The sequence below is a fragment of the Macaca nemestrina genome, chromosome 5 (assembly GCF_043159975.1).
Source record: "Macaca nemestrina isolate mMacNem1 chromosome 5, mMacNem.hap1, whole genome shotgun sequence".
Classification (NCBI taxonomy): Eukaryota; Metazoa; Chordata; class Mammalia; order Primates; family Cercopithecidae; genus Macaca; species Macaca nemestrina.
Genome location: NC_092129.1, coordinates 6,737,825 through 6,760,484, shown reverse-complemented (window position 1 = coordinate 6,760,484; position 22,660 = coordinate 6,737,825). Strand labels below are relative to the sequence as shown.

Sequence of the window (22,660 nt, the reverse complement as noted above, 5' to 3'; positions counted from 1 at the left end):
AATGTAGGTACTCAAGTATTTTCAAGCCTTTGTTTGAATTCCCCAACTGAGCAACAAGATTACGAAGTGACTAGATGATTCAGTTGAATTAAAAAAGAATATTTGGTGGCGGATTTGATCTAACTGCTTACATCACTTTATCATCCTTTAAATGCCATTCTCAAAATGCCAATTGGTAGAAGCGTTTATGTTGTAAGAATCCTAGAAAATCAAAGGAGGGAGTTACTGAAGTGAGAGTGGTCAGCAAAAGTGTGTCAAGGAATTCAAGTTGCCTAGATCTTGGTATTCTAATTTAAACAGAAAAGAAGAACTCCAGAGATTTCAAGGCAAAAGTGACAATTAGTGGTAGCAACACCTTTAGGAATATACTGCCTAAAATCTCCTCTTTTGAAGCCCATGCCTCTCTCCGCATAACAAAAGTGTACTCTGCAGCCCCTCCCCTGACCACCATGGGCAGACCCTCAGAAGCTTATTCTGAATCAAATCACAGGGCTGTACCCAATCTGAATGTAGCTGTCAGCTACCGACTCCAGCACTTCCACAGGAAAAAAAAATGTGTCAAATAGGAGGATTCAAGGTAAAGCAATGGCTGTCTTCCTTCCCTTGTCCCAAAAAAGTATTTTCTTTTCTTTTCCAGTTTTGATCATTAGGTTAATCTACTGGAAAATTAATCTGTGTTCTATATTTCAAGTATAGAAAAATGACCTTTTTTAGTTGTTCACAGCTGCAACTGTGAGAAGCTGAAATTAATATTGTTGCTAAATGTGGCCATGAGCTGGAAAAATGCCAGCGCTTCTATATAAGGGCACAAAGCCTCCTCTCTTGGAAAACAGTGTGGCAGCTGCTCAATCCACTTCGCCAAAGGACAAGTGAATTTTAAAGTGACTCCCCACAATTTGAGCCCCTAAACATTTGGTGTGAATCTCCATTATCCTCAACATGTGCTTGTGAACTTTGGGGGTAGACAAACAGGTCTGTATCTGCTATGCTTCCTGAGAGTTGAATTGCCAGTCAAGACTCTACCTGGCTTGAAGAGAAAAACCATACCATACTGGAAAGTTGAATATGTAGGCACCTGCACAAAAGAACACATCTGTGATTCTGCAGGCTAGAGCACACCTGGCCCGCACAGTATCATACACCTGGGATTACGTTATGCACACCTGGGAGCACGGACATTATAATATGCTTTGTAATCAGCACAGCATAGCCTACCTGGGAACCTGATCACTTTGGAATCTGAAGACCTAGGAACCAAAAGCCATAGCACACCTGGGAACCTGTCCACCCTAGCACACCTGGGAACTTACACAACTGGGAAACTGACACTATAGCATACCTGGAAACATGCACAATTGAGCCCCTGTACACTTGAAAACCTGAACACCGTAGGACATCTGGGAGCATACACAATGAAGTGCCCCTGGGAAGCTCCTCAGCATCACACACATGGACACTATGGCACACTGTAGCACACCTCTGAATTTGCACACCTAGGGGCTGACCCTTCTCCTGTTACTCCAGAATCCTTGCTAACAATGATGAACTGAGGAGACTTCGTTCACTCACTTCATCAAGGAGCATTAGGTTTAGCCAGAAAAGTAGACAACTGGCCACAAGTTTGGGTCCATACATTTCTCTGCAATGAAAGGTATGGGTCAGGAGAGGGAACAGTGTTAAATATATCCTGTATTCCCTGAAACAAGAGCAGAACATGTCCCTCAGATATCAACCAACGAGAGATTAGAGTGTCCAATTCTCTCTAAGTCCTCCTTGGCAGGTCATACACAGTGCATTGTACATAGATACCCTGATTCCAAAGTGTCTGATTTCACATCAGCACTTTACTAATTTTAATCATCGTCTCTCTTCCCATTGCAATTATGCATCCTAGACTTCCTTTCCCTTTTTTGCAAATATTCCTTCTCGGTAGACCCCACAGCACCCCTGCCCTTACCCTGCATGCCTTCCACGCCCACCTCCTGTCAGCACTCGCTGCACAGGCAGCCGTACCCCACAATGGAACAGCTGACCGCACTGGGGCCTTTCTGCAACTGCATGGTGGAGATTGTTTTTAACCTGTATATGTAAGGTTTGCATGTAGAGTGCAAGGGCACGCAGGACTGGTAGTGAGCAAGTACAACTTGGTGTGATTCTGTTAGTAAAGATTTGCCACCCCAAGCTCCCCTAGTCCCCTTCACTATGACGCTCCTTCTCCAAAACTGAATTGCATCATGATCCAGCAGCTGGAAAGGACACCCCTGGCCCAGTCTGGTCTGAAGAGCCTGCATCAGGCCACTGCCAACATCCATCGATATTTTCTGCATTCAGTCCTGGGGTCGTTAAACATCTGAATAGCTCTGCTGCATAAACCCTGCCTCTGCTTTTGGATCTTCGGCTTAACCTTCACTTCTGCCCATTCACTCCAATAAGATCGCCCTATCAAAATCCTCCTTTGTTCACCACAGGCCCCAAATTCTTTCTTTCTTGTCTTAGCTGACCACTAAGCATATATTACGCACTTGTCTTCTCTTTACCTCTTGACGTTCTGTCTTCACTATGATGTAATCATGCCCCAGTGATTTGATGTTACTGGCACTTGTTCTCCTTCCAATTTACATGACTCTCTTCTTTCTCCCCCTTAAATATTGGAATAACTCATGGTTATCTCTTCAGGCACTTTCTCTTCTTTCACCTTGAAGCCTCTTCTTCTTCCATGACTTCAGCTTCACATTAATGACTCACAAATATCTCTCTTTAGTTGAGAATTCCCTCTAAGCCTTCGTCCTAGATGTCTATTTATTAATATCAATTCTGATTGATTCCAGGGCTCCTGAAATTCCACATGTTCCAAATGTATATGCCTAATTTCCTTTTCAACTTTTCTCTTTGTCCTTCATTCTATATGGTAATAACATTCACCAGGTTATTCTAACCGGAAGCCTAGAGTTCATCTCAGTACTTTCGCGTTCCCTTACTCTATGAATCCAAACATCAACTATGGCCTGACGATTCTTTCTCTTGAATATTATTCACAGAAGCACTCTCACAGCCTTCTTTACTATTATAGATTATGTTCCCCAAAGTTACTACTAAGAAAAAAAATTAGGTGTAAGTGGTTTATCTTGGAGAAATCAGAGGTGGAAAAGGGAGACAGGGAAGGAAGGTAGCCAATAACACATGTGCAATGAATCAAGTCGTCACTGTGATTAACTGGAGATGATTCCCAGGAGTCAAAAAGTCAAGAAAGCCGGGAGCTGTCTCCACTGTGGACTAGAGATCAAGCTCCTCTTTGGGGCAGGAAAAGCCACTGTGACATGGCTTATGGCCTTGGTTCCTCTCTCACCCATTACAGGGTTCCCATGCCCAGTGTAAGCCTCAGAAAGAGCAGGCAAAATTCACGGTCTCCCCATCTACCCCAGCCGCTGTTCCAGCTGTTCCAAGCCCCGCTATTGCATCTGCATTGACACAATGTAGATGAGACTGCTCAATAGATGCCTTCTCAAGAATGCTCTTTCTCATTCTAGAGGCAAAATTGCATAGATCCTCACTTCTGCTTCCACTTTTATCTCTGGAGATGTCTATTCAAGGAGCTATGTTACTTTTTTTTTTTTTCCCCTGCTCTGTTTCTCCCACTAGACTGTGATTCGTTCTGTGAGGGGTCCAGGGCAGAGCCATCTTTATCTGCAGCACTGGCACAGGGCCTGCAAGTGTCTGGACCATGCCTGTGTGTGTGTGGGCCTGGGAGACTATGGAGCTGAGGAGCAGAAAAAGAGAGCTGTTATGTTATTTAATTTTGAAGCTTCCAGTGAATAGTGTGTGCGAGCGCACGTGCGCATATGTGTGTGTGTGTGTGTGTGTATCTGCATGCATGAATGTGGATATGCGGAGGAAGGGTAATTAAATGTGTGATGCAATTTAGCACCATTCCTTTCCTTTCATTTTTCCATTTTTGCTCTATGAATTGATAGCACACAGTTGGCCTAAACCCTGTGTTAAGCATTTCTGATGGTTTTGGCAGGTTTCCTGGTGAAGTACCAGATGTGCAGGTATTGGAATAGGGACTGCCGGCTTATATCCGTGGAGAAACGAGTGAGCCTATGAAATTCACACCTCTAAAATGACAAAAATAGATATTTTATTTTTTATGAGCGTATTTTCATGTGCATGTGGATATTGACAAGGAGGTCAGCAAATAACTGCTGAAAAGTAGGGCAAGTAGAAAGCAGTTTTAATAGACTGAGATATAATATCTTAGACTTGAAAGTGAATCCGGCTACAGACTATATTTCTAACCATATCATTGTCACCTCTGCCACTTTCTTTTAATATACACATTTTTTTTTTTTTTTGCATCTCCTTCATCACAAACATCTACACTGCTCTCCAATAGTCAACATAATATTTTTGGAACCACAGATTTTTAGTTGGTAAAAGGCTTGGTTACAGAAAACACAGAGGGCCTGGATCTCCACTGCAACCACCTTCTTTCTGCTGCCTCCTCCAACCCTGGCCTCATGTGTCCCTGAATGAATCTCCCATGAATTCTAACTCTAGAAGAGGGGATAACAACCAGCAGGAAGGAGATATTTTATTTTTATACCTGCTGCCAGTAGATTTCTACTCACATTGCTCTGCAAAAAAAAAAAAAAAGTGTTTACAAATGCATCATTATACGGCAGATCTTAAACTGCACACTATTAGCTGTTACTATTGACTATACTGTCAGAGCAGTGCTGCTGCTGGGGAAAGGTCAGGTCTTTTCATTTGTGTTTTTTATGTGATGAATAACAAATAATGAACCACAGAATTTATTGGGCTGCTGTGATTTCTTTCTCATATCTGCAGAATAGTTACTAGTTTTATACTTTCTTTGCTGACATCACACACATCCGTTCATAGCTATTTCATTTTTTAATCCCAGAAAGGAGATATGATTAGGAAAATTACTGCTCAGAAGAACAACCTGCAAGCAAATTATATTGCTTGTACAAATCTTCACGTGTTATCTCATGCATTTAGCCAAAAGCTGTACTCTGATAACAGGAGTACAGGTGATCAATGGATCTTGGATCTGTCAAGTAATAGCCTCTTCCATTTCCACACACATCAGGGGCTCCAGTTGGTCTGAAGATGACAAACAAAAGTACTGCACTTTCTCTACTGAGCAGTTCACTGGCTAAAGAAAGGTGTTAACCATAAGCCAGGAGGAGAAAAACAGCAATCGTAATGAGGGGCCATTGACTCTTCACCTCCTAGGGAAGCATTATCATGCCAAGGCAGGTTTAAGTCAAACAATTCTCGGCATATAATCACCCACTCACCAGGCACGTGTGTGTGAGCCACACTTGCTGCTTCCAAGAGCCACACCAGCACACCAAGACCTCTTCTCCAGCTCACAGACAGCCTGTGACTTTGGATATGGGTAATCAGGCTGCAGGAAGTTGCTAAATCATCATGAGGCCCTGGACTTCACGACAAAAACAAAGCATATAATCCTGAAGGTTCTAGCAGAAGAGATCTTTGGCAAGGGACATATTAGTGAAAATAAAATGGTCTCTCAGGGTTGTTGCAATAATTAAACAAGCATGTTACATGTGGCTATTTAAAGCAAATAACAAGTTATCTTTGATTGCTTAAAAATATACTGTCACTCCACCCTCTCCACATTTAAAACTTTTGATGTCACAATTTACATTTTTAAATTTTATTTCTTAAGAAATTATTATAGTTATTATTGGTTTTCATAGTTTTGTCTTTTAACATTCATACTAAATATATGAAGGACAACTGCAAGACAGCTTTGTCTTGTTCAGTATTCTTGGCTGACAGTTTTATATTGCTTTTTTCCCTTCAGTCCGTTGAATATATCTTCCCACTCTCTCTTGGCTTATAAATTCTCTGCTGATAAATTCTCTCCTGGCCTTATTAGAACTCTCTTATATGCTATTTGCTTCTTTTCTTTTGCTGATTTTTGGAACCTCTCTTTGTTTTTGATTTCTGACAGATCGATTATAATATATTTTTGTATTAAGTCTTACTTGGACTGAATCTGATTAGAGACCTCTGACATTCTTGTATCTGGATATTTGTATCTCCAAATTTGTGGAGTTTTCTGCTATTATTTCTTTAGTAAGCTTTCCTTTGTTTTTCTCTTCTCTTTCAAAAACTTCTATAACTCAAATATTTGCACTTTTGATGCTGTCCCATGAATCCCATAATCTTTCTTCATTTTATTTAATGTTTTTTTCTTCTGACTATATATTTTTCAATAACCTGTTTTCAAGTCCACAGATTATTTCTTTTGCTTGGTCAACTCTTCTGTTTATGTTCTCTGTTGCATTTTAGAAAGTTTGTTCTTCGTATTTGTTTTTTAAGCTCCAGAACGTCTGTATGATTTATTAAATAATTTCAATCTTTCTGTTAAATTTCCCATTTTGGACTTTTGTGGCTTTCCTGACTTTATGAAATTCTTTCTTTCTATTTTCCTGAAGTTCACCGAACCACTTTAAAACAACTATATTCAATTTTTATCAGGCAGATTGTATATCTCCCTTTCTTTTGGATCATCTACTGAGAAGTTATTGTGTTCAATTGGTGACGCCATGTCTCTTTGGTTTTTTATGTATTCTTTGCCTACGTTATCGTCTGTGCATTTGAAGAAGTAGGAAATTATTTTAGACTTTGTATAGGGCTTTGTCCAAGAAAGACCTTTACTTGCCAGCCTATCTAGATATTCCTGGCAGGTGGTCTGGCATGGTCTAAGAATGGGCTTGCTACTAGAATCCCCAGGCAGGCTGGCCTGGTGCCTGGATTAAGTAGGTGGATGGACCTGGTACCTGGGTTTGTGGAGTTGGGTCTGGAACCTGGGTTCAGGAGAGTGAGTCTGGATCCTTTATCCATGGAGGTCAGCCTGAAGTCTGGATCTACAGGGGCTGATCTTATACTGGGGTAGTCCTTAAGCCTGAATCTGCAGGGATAGCAATGCTCTTAGATGGGCACCAGGGTTAAACATGATGAATCTGGTGCCTGGGTCCATGGGTGCTTGTCTGGTGCTGAGTTGGGCTTGATTCCTGGGACCACTGAGACAAGCCTGAAGCCAGAGTCCATGTACCATGTACCCAAGTTCTGAGTCCTGGTACATGCAAGCTGTCCTGGAGCCTAGCTCTACAGAATTAGTCTTGGAACCTCAGTCCACAGGGTCCAGCCTGTTACCAGGGTCTATTGAGGTAGGCCTGGACCATGGGTCCTCTAAAGTTTGGAGCAATGAGGACTGCCTTGAATTTGGGGTCAGTCACCAGCAAGGGATGACATGGAACCTGGGTCCATGAGGGCTGGTCTGGTACCTAAGACCACAGGCACTAACCTGGTGTCTGGGTCCATTAGGGCTGGCCTGGAGTCTGGAGACTGGATCCATTGGTGTTGGCACTGAAGTGAGGACTGGGAGGCCTGGCCTGGGTCCTGAGGCTTCAGGGGCCTGCCTGGGACCTGGGAACACAGGCGTGATCTTGGAACCTGGGCCCTTGGAGGACTTTCCAGTTCTAGACAGCTTTTTAACTCGGTCTGCTGGAGCAGGCCTGGAACCTGGGTCTGTGAGGCTGCAGGGGCCAACCTGTAGTTTGGGCTGTGGGGACCTTCCTGGCCCTTGGGAGCCTTGAAGCCTGTGTCTATGGGTGTTCACCTGCTTTTTGAGGCCAAGGGTGCCACTCGAGCAGGCCTGAAGCCTGGGGCCTCAGGAGTTGGCTTGGCACTGAGGGGGGCATCAATACTCTATCTGCAGAGACTAGCCTGGAGGCTAGGCCTTTGGGTGCCAGCCTAATGTCTAGAGTCAAATTGGCCAGCATGGTGCTGGGGAAGGCTTGAATTCTGAGGCTGTGGGGGCTAGCCCAGTGCTGGGGCTCACCCAAAGACTGACTTTACAGGGCCACCCTGGAACCTGATGCTGCAGAATCGTGGCTGGTTCCAGGATAGGCTTGGAGGCTGAGTTCACAGGTCTCAACCCGGAGTCATGGGCTTCAAGGGAAGCCTGGCATTGGGCAGCCTGCAGCCTATATTTACAAGAGCCAGCCTAGAGGCTAGGTCTATGGGTGCCTGATGATTAGGACTGCAAGAGTTGGCCTTGTGGGTGGGTATGGTGGGGCTGCCAAGAGACCAAGTGTGACCCACAGGCACAAATCATATCTTTTAAAAGCAAATTTTAGAAAATTAACCATATAAAATCTGTGAGCCAAAAGTGATTTCAAAGAAATAATACTGAAAATTAAGTGTCTGTGATACTGTAAAAACAAAACTTAGCCAGTCTGTGATTAAATTAGATCAAAATCTGAAAAGTTAACTGGAGGAAAAAAATCAATATCTAGAAATTAATAACTTATTTTTATAACACATACCAAAGATACATCTTAGGTTAAAATCAGTAATCATGGCCAGGAGCGGTGGCTCATGCCTGTAATCCCAGGACTTCGGGAGGCCGAGGCGGGTGGATCACCAGGTCAAGAGATCGAGACCATCCTGGCCAACCTGGTGAAACCCTGTCTCTACTAAAAATACAAAAAATTAGCTGGGCCTGGTGGCATGCACCTGTAGTCCCAGCTACTAGGGAGGCTGAGGCAAGAGAATTGCTTGATCCCAGGAGGCAGAGGTTGCAGTGAGCCAAGATGACGCCACTGCACTCCAGCCTGGGGACAGAACAAGACTCCTTCTCAAAAAAAAAAAAAAAAAATCAGTAAACATACACACACATACATATTCAAAGTGATAAATTTGCCTCAAATTATTGTTTAGCTGCATTTATTGTTGGAATTTGATTTGTTTAAGAAGTCAGGATAGGAAATAATATAATAAATTTACATAAAGTAAAAATAAGTATATAACACTAAAAGCAGAAAGCAATAAAAAAGTTGATTATAAATGATCAATAAAGATAAAATCATAATTTGAACTAATTTGTTCCTAAAATATACAAATTAATCCTTTAATAATTAGAATTTTTGAGAGAGAGAGAGAAAGGGAGAGAAAAAACAATTAAGAATTAAACAGATATCAACCCAACAGGTGTTATAGGTATTAAAATGATAATAAAGGATATTATGAACAATTTCACATCAATAAATTTGAAAATGTAAGTGAAAGGAACACTTGTATATAGTAATATAACTTTCCAAAGGGACTCAAAAGGATACAGAAATCTGAATAGTCCTATATTCCTTAACCAAATTCAATTAATGATTTAATTTATTCTCACACATGAAACACAAAATCCTTACTATTCAACAGAATTAACAAAATATTCAAGACAAATTAGTTCTAATGTACATAAGTTCTTCCAGAGAATTAAAAGTGAGGAAATATTTTCCAGTTTGTGAGTATGGAAAAAAACATAATACTAAGCCAAACTTGGAGAGTAAGAGATAGCAAATTTTTAGTAGATTACTTAATTTGCTAAAATTAAGTAATCAGATTCATTATCATAAATACAAACTCCTAAAAACAGTATTATACAATTTAATGTATAAATATATAAAAAAAACATATGCTCAAATTAGATTCATTTCAGAATTTTAATGTTTATTTCAAATTAAAAAATCCATTAGTGAAATTGATAGTATTGGACAGAATTCAACATTAGCTCATAATTTATTACTCTGGAAAGCCAGGGTTAAGGACATCTCCCTTAACTTTGGAAAAGGTTACTACAAAAATACAAACAACAATAGAAATGACTCCAGCACAGAAGATGTATGACTATAAAAAATCTAAAATAATTCCTCTAAGACCAGTGAAAGGACAACAGTGTATGCTAACACCTCATTTTATTCAACATTGTATCAAGGTCCCAAGTAGCACACAAAAGCAAGAAAAAAAATATTATAGGGACTGTCTTGTTTCTATATTGTACTATTTCTACGTAGAAAACTTGCAAGCAACTACAAACATATTCTAGATCTTATGAAGCTGAATCTGAAATTTACATAGAACAATAGTTAAGAACACGCAAAAACATTCTGAAAAAGAAAAATATAAGAGGATTTTTCCTACCAGACAAGAAGGTTCTATAAAGTTGTAGTATCTAAGATTGAAGTCTGAGTGCCAAGGATGGCAAAACACAATCAAAAACAAAAGACAGCTAAGAATATTCATATATATGGAAAATTTAGGCATATAGAAGTGAAATTACAGAATGGTGTGCAAATTATACAGCAGTCAATAATGATAGCATTACAACTGGCTATGTAGCAGAAAAAATTTAGCTGGATTTGTATATAACACTCATATATAATATAAAATTATATTTGTATAAATTTAATTTGTATATAACACTCTAATAATATGAAAATTATTTCTGCATAGATTAAATACTTAACATTAAAATATTGAAAGAAATTATAGAGTATCTTTGTAATCTTGGGAATAATTTTTTAATGACAAAATAGATACTGATTAATTCAGTTTCACCAATATAAAAATTAGTTTCATATCTAGACACACCATAAGAAACTGAAAAGATAACATGTATTTTTGGAGAGGATATTTACATATAACCAACAAAGCAAACTAGATTGTACATCATAAACAACAGTATCAAAGTTAAGAAAAGATAAATCTAATAGAAAAATGAATGGAAGATTTAGACTAGCAGTTCACAGCAAACCAACCCACATATAAGGTAAACTATGAAAAAGAATCTAACTTCAAAAGCAACAAAAAGTGTTCCTTTTAAAATATATGATTTATTGCTCACACATAACATTTGCACAAATGAAAATGTTAAATATTACCAAGTATGTAGAGTAATGTGAACAGTTATTTGTTATTTGCACCATTAATAATCATACCATTTCACACCATTACATTGAATATTAAGTTAGTAATATTAAGTTGAAAATGCAAATACCCTACAGCTCAGTAAATATGTTTCCTAATATTAATACTGAAGAAAAAAATATTTTACAAGTTCACAAGTGGACATAGCCAATGAATGTTCTCTAATTGTATTTTTCCCATGGAAATGACAAATATATCTACTAACAAAAGAATGTTTACATAGACAGTAGTATCTTCAAGAAATATAGTACTGTCGCTGGGCTGGTGGCTCGCGCCTGTAATCCCAGCACTTTGGTAGGCCGAGACGGGTGAATCACGAGGTCAGGAGATCCAGACCATCCTGGCTAACACGGTGAAACCCCGTCTCTACTAAAAATACAAAAAAATTAGCCGGGCGTGGTGGCGGGCGCCTGTAGTCCCAGCTACTTGGGAAGCCGAGGCAGGAGAATAGGGTGAACCCGGGAGGTGGAGGTTGCAGTGAGCTGAGACCGGGCCACTGCACTCCAGTCTGGGCAACAGAGCCAGGCTCCATCTCAAAAAAAAGAAAAGAAAAGAAAAGAAAAGAAAAGAAATATAATACTGTCCAAAATGAAAATATAGGAATCACACCTCCATACATCAACATGGATTCGTCTCACAAACATTGACGGAAAAAAAATTAAGTTTACATCAGTTATGTAGTACATAAAATATACAAGATTATATCATACAATGCTTAATGATAAATGTATTTTTAAATAAAAGTATAAAGGAAATGTGTAAGTAGCATCAACATCAAATTCCAAAAGCTATTTTCCTCAGGGAAAAAGGTCAAAAAACGTGATTGGGAAGATGTGCATTGAGTGGGTGGGGAAATGAAGGAGGACTTCGTCCACAGTCACAATATGTACAATTCTATTGTTACGGGGTATTTTTTGCTGTTTTTTTTCCTTTCTTCCATTTTTTTTTTTTTTCTTTTTGTGACAGTGTCTCACTCTGTCGCCCAGGCCAGAGTGCAGTGGCACAATTTCGGCTCACTGCAGCCTTGACCTCCCAGGCTCCAGCAATCCTCCTGCCTCAGCCTCCCAAGAAGTTAGGACTCCAGGTATGTGCTACCACGCCTGGTTAATTTTTGTGTTTTTTGGTAGAGATCAGGTCTCACCATGTCATCCAGGCTAGTCTAAAACTACTGAGCTCAAGAAATCTTCCCTCCTCAGCGTCCCAAACTGCTGGAATATTCCTTGTTTTGTATGTATGTTTCATAATTAAATTCTGTTGATAGTAAAAGTAATTACCCTCAAGGAAAATAGATATCTTGATATCTGGATATATAAGTTAATGTAAAGCAATCTGCTAACAGTAAATATGTTGTCCAGGCTGGGATAAGCATTGCTCCGTGGAAAAAGTCTGGGTTTCCAAAGGGAAAAAGTCACTCGTGGAGGACAGGTGCATGTTCAACTTTCAGTGGCAACCTCTCACCCCATTACAACTGCGGGATGTTTGCTTTTTTGAGGCTGCCCCACCTACCTTTCCTGAAGGGCTTTGTATCCAAGGGCATATTGTGCTATTTTTATCTGCATGTTCCTTTTGCGAAATATCATGAGGGAAAGAAAAATATTTTCTCTTCCTTTTGGAACGTGGAGAAAAATCAACAAACACGTATATTCTATATATCTGTTGCAGCTGTGTAATCTGACATGAAACATCCTGATATGGGACATTCCAAACACCAAACTCAAAGGTTCATAACTTTAGAGACAATAGCTGTGACCCACTCACAGCGATGGAGACCTTAATTTTCAAAGAAGCTGCACAGTGCATGACCATCCATGACGATTCTCTAGACGGACAGAACACAACAGCTTAGCCATATGTGCTGGAGGCCTGCTAAGTACACAGACACACAATTGGCGCTCTCGGTTGTATCAATGGCTTTACGTGGCTGCCTTCCCTTGGCTGTGAGCTCACAGAAAACTGTGACCACACCAAGCAGGGGCTGCAGAAGGTTTTGCTAATGAATTAATGACGAGGATGAGGCAGTACTAGATGGCAGTAGATGAAGGACCCGGGAAGAGGTTGCAGTTTATTAGGATTTTCTTAATGTACATTTTTTTTTTTTTGAGACAGAGTCTAGCTCTGTCGCCCAGGCTGGAGTGAGCGGCGCGATCTCGGCTCACTGCAAGCTCCACCTCCCAGGTTCAGGCCATTCTCCTGCCTCAGCCTCCCGAGTAGCTGGGATTACAGGTGCCCACACCATGCCCGACTGTGTGTGTGTGTGTGTGTGTGTGTGTGTGTGTGTGTGTAGTAGAGACGGGGTTTCACCGTGTTAGCCAGGATGGTCTCGATCTCCTGACCTCGTGATCCGCTCATCTCGGCCTCCCAAAGTGCTGGGATTACAGGCGTGAGCCACTGTGCCAGGCCTTAATGTACATTTTTAATAGGACAGATATTCCTACACTATGACAAGACCTGTTAACACAGCTGCTAACAACAAAGGATTTAGAATGAGATGGGAATAGGTTTTAATTTCCATTATTCCTGGCTGAGAGCCCTGGGGTGAGTTACTTAACCAGTATTGTTATTGGTAACGTGGGGATGATGTCCTCTGAGGAAGAGCGATGTGTGGTGAAAGTGAGGTCACGTAGTGCAGTGTTTACGGATGGGATCTGGCACCCAGTGAACACGCAACGACAGCTGTGTGTGCATGAGCCTGTGTGTGCGTTTTGGAAAGAAGACGAAAAATAGTCCATGAACGGAAAGGTAAAGTTTGTTCGTGCTTGAGGGTGCCTGGAAGGGAGGTGGGCGGGCAATAGCAGAATAAAGAGCCTGAAAAGGAATTTGGGCGCATTCCAAAGACCCCTGCTCTAAATGCCTGGCAAAGGTGAAGGCAAGGGCCACCATTCAGCATGCCTGGAACAGAGCTAAAGAGGGGCGCCCCTTCCCAAGGGTCATTGCCATGTAAGGTATGGGACATAACCTTTTTCTGACTGAATAGCTCTATAAATAATCACAGGATATTTTCTGTAAATAGTCATCCTTACTGCCAGTTCAGCTCCGTACCTGGTTTCCTTTTCCTCCCGTCACTGTACAACAGGAGGCACGATGTCTCCACTTTGTTCTCCTGGAAGGCAACAGAGTGATCTTAAAATAGTGCACATGGCAGGTATGTCTGAGGAAACAGGGTCCAGGCATGTGCGGGCACGTATGTGTGCACTGGGGTTTGGGCATTGGGAAACACAGAGCTGCTTCTTCATTAAAAGAAGATTAAAATGCAAATGCAGATACGTACCTATGCCACACACTCACACAAAACACCACCACACACTCACACATGCCTACACCACACACACACACATCACATACATTCACACACATGCCTACACCACACACTCACACATAACATCACACACACTCACACATGCCTACACCACACACTCACACAACATCACATACGTTCACACACAGACCACACACTCACACATAACATCACACACACATACTTACACTACACACTTACACAAACACCACACACTCACACAAAACACCACACACTCACACATGCCTATACCACACACTCACATATAACATCACACACACATACCTACACTATACACTCACACATAACCACACACACATGCCTACACTACACACGCATACCACATGCTCACACACTCATTCATACCTACACCACAGACACTATACACACACTCACCACATCACACACACTCGCACACTCACCACACACATATACCTATACCACACACATACAACACCTCAGACTCACACATGCCTACACCACATACACTCAAACACACACATATAGCTGCAACACACATTTACACAGAACATCATACACACATGTGCCTACACACACTTACGTATAACACCACACACTCACAATACCACACACAAACTCTCACATGCCTACACCACACGCTCATACACAAAATACAGAGAGAAGAGTCTGGCGCTTGCTTCCTGACAAATGATGCCTCCTTCTATTTGCTGATGAGTTTGAGGAACACCTCCTTTCAGTTCAACGTAATACGTTAATGTGGCAGTGTGATGCCACTAAATACTTATAGAACATTTTTGACTGATACGCTCAGTTGAAAGTCAATCTAACTATGGGATCTAAAATTAAACACACGTCTGTCTCATCATCTTCAGACACCGTCAATTTCTCATGATTTAACTTGCATCGCCTTTTATTCTTTATATCTGCTCTTTTCTGTATATTTTCTGATGCAAGTATCCCATACACCCTAAAAAGTGGATAAAAAGAAGAATCTTAACAAATGTTAGTATAGAAACTACAGGGCGAATCCATAGTACCATCTAGAGTCTTGGGAGATCATGACAATCTTTCTAATAAGCGAAGCATTCTTTTACTCTCCGAGGAATTTAGAGAGGTCTGAGAAGAAAAAGAATGTATTTTCTTCTTTGTTTCATCAGTGTAGCTCTAAAGAATTAAATCTATGTATGCAGACAGCCATCACTTCTACTGAATCTTTTCAATTCCCAGAAACGCCTCTACTTTGCAATCATCAGACCACTAAGATATTGCTGAAAGTAATTGGGGTATTACAGGGCCTAGTCTTTACCATGTGAAATTCCGTCCTAGACATCAATTTCTGATTACATATCCTGGAGAAAGAGTATTTTAATACATTACATAAAAAATAATCTCATTAAATATGGGGAAATATTCAACTGGTTGTTTAAGCAAATGCACCTTAAATCAAAAATCGATTTTGAGCACAAAGTAAAGTGTGCTAAAGGAAAGCAAAGGAAGAAAGAAATACAAAGTGTGCGTGATTTTTTTTTATGTGCTCCCCCGTTTCTGTTCAAATGCATTTCCTTATTTCGGTCAAGCTGGCTGTCCCTGGCAGTGTGTCTGCCTGTTAGGAATATCTCCTTTTTGCAGAGTTGCCTAAAGCTATCACTGGTCCCTGTTTCCTCTGACTTAATGTCATTGATAAGCGGTAAAAGGGAGAAATGTTGACAATATATGATTATAGATTAAATGATGCAATTTCAGGGTCAGTTCTACAGAAAGCACTTATAAAGACTCTGGCAAGTGAAGATGAATGGAAATGAACGAGGGCATTTTCAACAGAGCCTGGTGCCCGCCGGCTTCCAAGGCTCTGCTGCCATCTGCTGGCCGCGGCGAGGCACGAGCGTGCGCGGCCACACACGAGCTTCTGCTGTGGCTCATTAAGAGAAGAGTTCTCATTTCAGGTCGCAGCTTACCTTCGGCATCCACAGACCTGTCAATTAGCCCTCTCCCTGCATTCTGATTCATTTCCAGCAGCAGACGTGCCAAAGTCTGGCAGGAACTCAGGGAAATATATCCTGAACACAGGTGGTATGTTGAAGATACCTTGGTGCTTTATTTGAACTAACCACCTGACAAATTTAAACAATATAGGCATGAGACGGAGGGGAAACTAGGAGACAGAACTGGCACTAAATTTGAGGTAATTATCTAAAATTGTTGCTTTACGATTTGTTTTCTTTGTCCCTATGCTGTCAATAAATGCACACGTTGCATTTTGACACTAACGTGATTTAGTTAAAATCCAGGAATGCGTTCGGGAGCTGCTTTTCCAAGTGTGTGCACACAGCTTCTCTGAGGAACCAAGTCACTGCCTCCCCTCCTCTCCTTCCCATCTCAAGGGTGCTGGAAATAAATTTGATGCGGTAGGTCTAATTTTATTTTACTTTTTTAAAAAAATTGACTCAGTATTTGATTTCTCCCTAGAGACTCGCTGCTACCTCTAGGTCGAGATGAGATTTCTGTCGTGCATTAAGCTAATTTGGATGGTGAACGAATACAAGTCCAGGAAGTCGATTCTGAGACCCGATAGCCTGCAAGGAGAGTGCAGGATAAGCAGGAGAAATTAATTAGCGCTGCCTTAAGCAGTTTTACCGACGCAGGCAGGCGGGACTGTGGCTGAGCGCTGGAGATGCTGCGAGCCCTGAGCTGCCTTCACAGCCCTTGTTGGGGTGTGCTGCTGGATCACAGTGCATGAGAAATGGAAGCAGCCTCTCTGTAAAGAGCCTGCAAACCTCAGGACGCTCTGAAAGCCAGCGGAATTAATTACAGAGGGATGAGCCTGCAAGTCCCACTGCTTCCTGAGCTGCATTCACGGCTGTGTGAAGGGGAGAAAGGGAGAAAGGAATACATTTGAGGTCTTTTCATGGAAGGCACAGATATTTTAATGTTGTGATGCCATCCAACAGGGCAAGCTGAGAGAACCACGCTAAAGGTTTCACAGATGCAACACCACTATTCCCTGCGTAAAACAGAAGGCAGACATAGGCCTCCCCTGGAAAATAATGTTTTAAGAGCTCATAAATAGCTAGAGGTCAAATCATCCTCATTTCTAGTTTTTGTATAGATATTTCCAATAATATATTTAGTGGGCTCACTTTCTTCTTTTGTGCATGTATCCTGGTTTATTGTTTATTTTTCCTGAATTATTGGCCAATGAATATTTATATTAGAACAGAAAAAAATACGTTCTAAAATTAATGTCATAAAAATAAGTTACATCAGTGAGATGTCCTCTGCATGAGAAAGGGATAAGATGGATTGCTAAATATCCCCCGGGGCTGAGCCAGCAAGACTAGGACTGCAAACCCCTCATCATTAGCAGGGACACAAAATCACGGAGGAGACCCAGTTGGCCAGGGCAGACCAGCCAAGCAGTGCTGAGTCGAATGTATGATGGACATGGCGGATGCACTGAGCTCTCTTCCCAGCTGAGGAGTTTGAGAGAAACCTTTAGTAAAAAGGGCCAGGATTTAGTCACAATGCTACCCTCTCCTGACAGAATAATTAAGCAGCGAACACTGCTGCACATTTCTGGAATGGACACTGTGAGAAAGGTGTAGTTTTACCATGTTGTATGGCATTTGTTTTCTTGCAAACAGTCAAAGACGGGCTGGGACTGTTTCTACACCTGTCTGCACTCTGATATGCACTGTTTTAGCTGCAGAAGAGCACCAAAATGCCGTCTTCATATTCCAGAACATGCCAGGCTCAGTTTTCTTCCTTTAAGGCCTCACCTTTTCTGCTTAATGTGTATACTAGGGCTAAAAAAGTCTAACCCCTATTTTCTCCCTTCTGAGGTCCTTCTGGGTCAAAATGGCTCCGGGCTGACAGGGTTGTGGGAAGGTACGGCCTGGCACTAGTCGGCTTCTCCACTCAGACCATGAGAGAGTGTGTGCGCTACGCTGTCCTTTCTGCTGATTTAGTCTCTCTGGCCCCAGTTTCCTCATCTCTATGGTACCGGAAATGGCAGCAGAGCTCCTCTCAAACATCAGTTTTAAAGCTAAGATGAGCGTGGATCCAGAAAGCATTTAAGAACGGTGCGGTTGCTCAATGTTGTAGCTATTATTTCGTTTACCTTAAATTCGTTGAGCATCTGCCATAACCAGGTATAAGAAAATTTCACTTTTAATTGCAAGAACAACTCGGTCAGATTGATATTAATGTCTCCATTTGGGGAGCGAGGGATCTGTGTCTGAGAGAAGTTCAAATGTTGTGTTTAAGGTCACACAAGGAGAGTGATGGAGCCTGTATGTTCACTGTGGACTCAGAAGCCACTGGGCTTTGTCATGTTGCCCTCTGCCCCCACCGTCCCATAATAGAGAAAGTGACTGAGCCCTGGAAGTTACATCATTTAAATATCTTGAGAGTATAAGAGGTGGAAGCAATTTCTACCAGCTGGGTGGAGACAACATCGCTAATTCTTGAGAGATGTGGAGACTGTGTTCCAGGAAGAGGGAAGACCTTGAGTGAGTCCCTGGAGGTGAGAGAACAGGTAAGTCTGGGAAGAAGGTGATGTCCATGTCATTGGACCATTTCTGAGGGTACATGCAGGAGAATATGTGTGACTAAGAATTGTAACTGTAGTTTGAGGCCAAATTTGAAGAGATTTGAATGCCAGGTAGGATTAGGATGTTACTCCCTCAGCCACCAGTGTTGTTGGTGCAAGGTCCATACACACTTAGTGCTGTATTCCAACAGCAATGCATACAGTTTATTACAGAGAAGGGAGGTGACCAGTTATCAGAATATCACAACTGCAAGAAGCTGAGGTCTTGTGGTACTGGAGAAAGAGGACTGATCCACAGACCTTACTAATTCTCTCCCTTCCAGACTGTATTAGTTAGGGTTCTCTAGAGGGACAGAACTAATGGAATATATATATGTAGGGGACAATAGCCCTAAGTTACTCCAACAGCGCAGCAGGGAACAACGACAAGAACCTGAGCTGTCAGCTACACATCTGGGGTCCACATCCCAGCCTTGCCAACTCCCAGCCACATAAAGTTAACAAGGCTACACAAGTTCTCTGAGCCTCCTTCCTTTGTGGGTAAAAGAAAAATAACAATATGTTTAACTTGCTGGGAGAATGTGGCCTCGCAATGAGAACAATACAAATGAAAGGCAGGTCTGGCTTCTCTAGTTTGCTTTTCTGTCTGTCCATGAGCCCCCGGACATGGGGCTCGTGCAGCAGCGATCTCTTCCCCCATCCTGCTTACTGCCAAAGCATCCGGCTCTGTTCCCTCTGGCCTTTATAAAAGCAGCTGTAGGAAATGCTGCAGGCGCCTCCGCAGAATGAGGGGGAAATGGCGTCTCCACGCCATTTCCTCTAGAAATATGGCCTCAGAGCTCCAAAGAGCAAGCGGCTGGAGGACCGGGCATGGCCGTTCTAGGAGCCCAGCCTGTACCATCTTCTAATGCCATTCATTTTCTCAGACCATTTTTCACTTCCGTCTCTAGAATAAAGTGAGCTGTGATGTGTACTATTCTGCCTGTATTATTTAATCAGTTACTACATTAAATAACATTTAATACATTAAGTATTCAAGTAACAACCCTAAAAATCAACCACAGACAAATCAGAGAACACCACATGAATCTACAGCAGTTCAAGTTTGAACAAAATTAATAATAAAGAAGACAGACTTTATAAAACCCAACATTTCCAAACTGTGAGCCTACTCTTTTTTCTATAGTATTTTAGTATTTATTTTTATCAGAATTATAAAATGTAGAATTGGAGATGTGTATCGAGGGGAAAATGACAATTTACAATATCTCAATTTCCAGCCATAACATAGTGACTAATTTAGGATTCTTCAATTTTCTCCTGTGAGTATGTTGTGTGTGCATGCATACATACATGTTTACTTTCACAGATTATTGTAGATGGATTGTGGTTTCTAATTTTTCACTTGATACTGAATAGCTAGCATCCCCCATAGTGTATGTGTATATATGTGTGTCTATATATATATATATAAAATCATTACTCAATAATCAGACCTTCAGATTCTTCCTAATTTTCCCAGTTATAAATGGAGGCATAATTAATGCAATCTTACGTTAATATTTGTCCACATTTCTGAATGTTTTCCTAGGCTAGATTCCCAGCAGTAGAAATATTGGTATAAATATTAAGAATACCAAAATGATTTTGATACATATAACCAAATGGTTTCATGAATAAACATGAACTCTCTTGAGCAGTATATAAAAGTACTAACACAGTATACCTTTATCAACTTTCATTATATGTTTCAATCTTTGCTCATTTGATTTTGCAAAAAATGATGTCTGGGGAAAGATGGGCTATGAGTTTGAGCTCCCTGCTTTCCCAGATGGAGAAGAAGAATTGAGAGATGAGACTGTTACTCTAGAGTTTAGAAGAAAGTTCAGGAATGGAGATATTCATCTTAAAGTTATCAGGCAACAGGAGAGTTGATGCCAGTAGCTTCTGGATAGCACACCCAGATTATGTGCTCAATTGTGCTTTTAATTTCTTTAAAGCTGAGCAGAAAGTGACAGAACGTATAAGGAGCAGTAAAAATAATACAAAGGGCAATGACTGTAATGTCACTGATGATGTTATCAGTGATAATAACATGAGTGCCTTAGGCTTCTGGCCACCCATATGCATTTGCTCACCTAATAATGAACCAGGCATGTTAGGTGCTATTCATATGGCTATTGAATAAACAATGAACTGTGGCTAACAAGTGTTAGATGTCAAACTTGCTCTCATGTGTGTCTGAATCCAAAGTATGTGCTCTTACCCATCAAGATAGGCCAAGTCTATGAAACTGTCGTTGACTCGCAAAGATGTTGGGATGGAATGGAACATGGCTTTAGACTTGTTTCCTTCAACAGGTATATTTAATAGGTTTACTAACTTACAGCTGTCATAATTCCTTTTCCCCTTATAGAAGGTGATAATTATTGAAATATATATGAATTAAATATATATGAACAAAATGCAAAAACATATAATATAAAATATATATGAAAATCAATATACAATATGAAGGAATATGAATATGTATGAATATAGCTTATTTATAAACATATGTATAAATATTATCTAAGGTTTTATTCATAAATTTAGAAATATTTAAAATTAAACAATGTTTCCAGATCTGTATGATTGTCAGCACAAATTACACATGTCAAAGGAGAATGTGTGGTATGGCCTTAGCTCCATACATAGAGGACACATCATTACTCACCTTGATCCTACTGCTGCACCCACAGTAATGAAGTACAAAGAAAGCAATTACATGCAGTGCTTAAGTAATTCCCACAAAAATCCATGCAAAGTGGTTTCCAGTCTGATATGTTATAGGATTTGGAAGTCATCACTCCCATCCTTACAACAAAAACAAAGCTGAACAAACTGAAAATCAACAACTCTTCTTAGATCCATGAGAGAATGGAGGTCACAGGGCAAACTGCTTCCTGAAAAACTGGAGAGGCAGACAGGTAGACACAGAAAATACCATCAGAGTGAACAGGCAACCTACAGAATGGGAGAAAATTTTTGCAATCTACTCATCTGACAAAGGGCTAATATCCAGAACCTACAAAGAACTCAAACAAATTTACAAGAAAAAAACAAACAACCCCATCAAAAAGTGGGCAAAGGATATGAACAGACATTTCTCAAAAGAAGACATTCATACAGCCAACAGACACATGAAAAAATGCTCATCATCACTGGCCATCAGAGAAATGCAAATCAAAACCACAATGAGATACCATCTCACACCAGTTAGAATGGCGATCATTAAAAAGTCAGGAAACAATAGGTGCTGGAGAGGATGTGGAGAAATAGGAACACTTTTACACTGTTGGTGGGATTGTAAACTAGTTCAACCATTATGGAAAACAGTATGGCGATTCCTCAAGGATCTAGAACTCGATGTACCATATGACCCAGCCATCCCATTACTGGGTATATACCCAAAGGATTATAAATCATGCTGCTATAAAGACACATGCACACGTATATTTATTGCGGCACTATTCACAATAGCAAAGACTTGGAATCAACCCAAATGTCCATCAGTGACAGACTGGATTAAGAAAATGTGGCACATCGGCTGGGCACGGTGGCTCAAGCCTGTAATCCCAGAACTTTGGGAGGCCAAGACGGGCGGATCACGAGTTCAGGAGATCGAGACCACCCTGGCTAACACGGTGAAACCCCGTCTCTACTAAAAAATACAAAAAACTAGCCGGGCGAGGTGGCGGGCACCTGTAGTCCCAGCTACTCGGGAGGCTGAGGCAGGAGAATGGCGTAAACACGGGAGGCGGAGCTTGAGCTCCGCTGAGATCCGGCCACTGCACTCCAGCCTAGGCGACAGAGCGAGACTCCGTCTCAAAAAAAAAAAAAAAAAAAAAAAGAAAATGTGGCACATATACACCATGGAATACTATGCAGCCATAAAAAGGATGAGTTTGTGTCCTTTGTAGGGACATGGATGCAGCTGGAAACCATCATTCTTAGCAAACTATCACAAG

General features: G+C 41.1%; 1 long non-coding RNA gene across 5 annotated transcripts in view; it reads left to right on the top strand.

Annotated features, from left to right (window-relative positions):
• The first annotated feature begins 16,032 nt into the window (after positions 1 to 16,032).
• The window catches only part of LOC105487537 (uncharacterized), a 131,450-nt gene continuing 124,822 nt past the window's right edge, over positions 16,033 to 22,660 (top strand). For 3 of the 5 annotated variants that reach the window (XR_011623252.1, XR_011623251.1, XR_011623248.1), the window contains exons 1-2: positions 16,033 to 16,506; positions 18,365 to 18,635. This is a non-coding gene — a long non-coding RNA (uncharacterized lncRNA). Of the gene's footprint in view, positions 16,507 to 16,567; positions 18,636 to 22,660 lie in introns of all 5 variants that reach the window. The other 2 variants (XR_011623249.1, XR_011623250.1) reach the window with 2 other exon arrangements.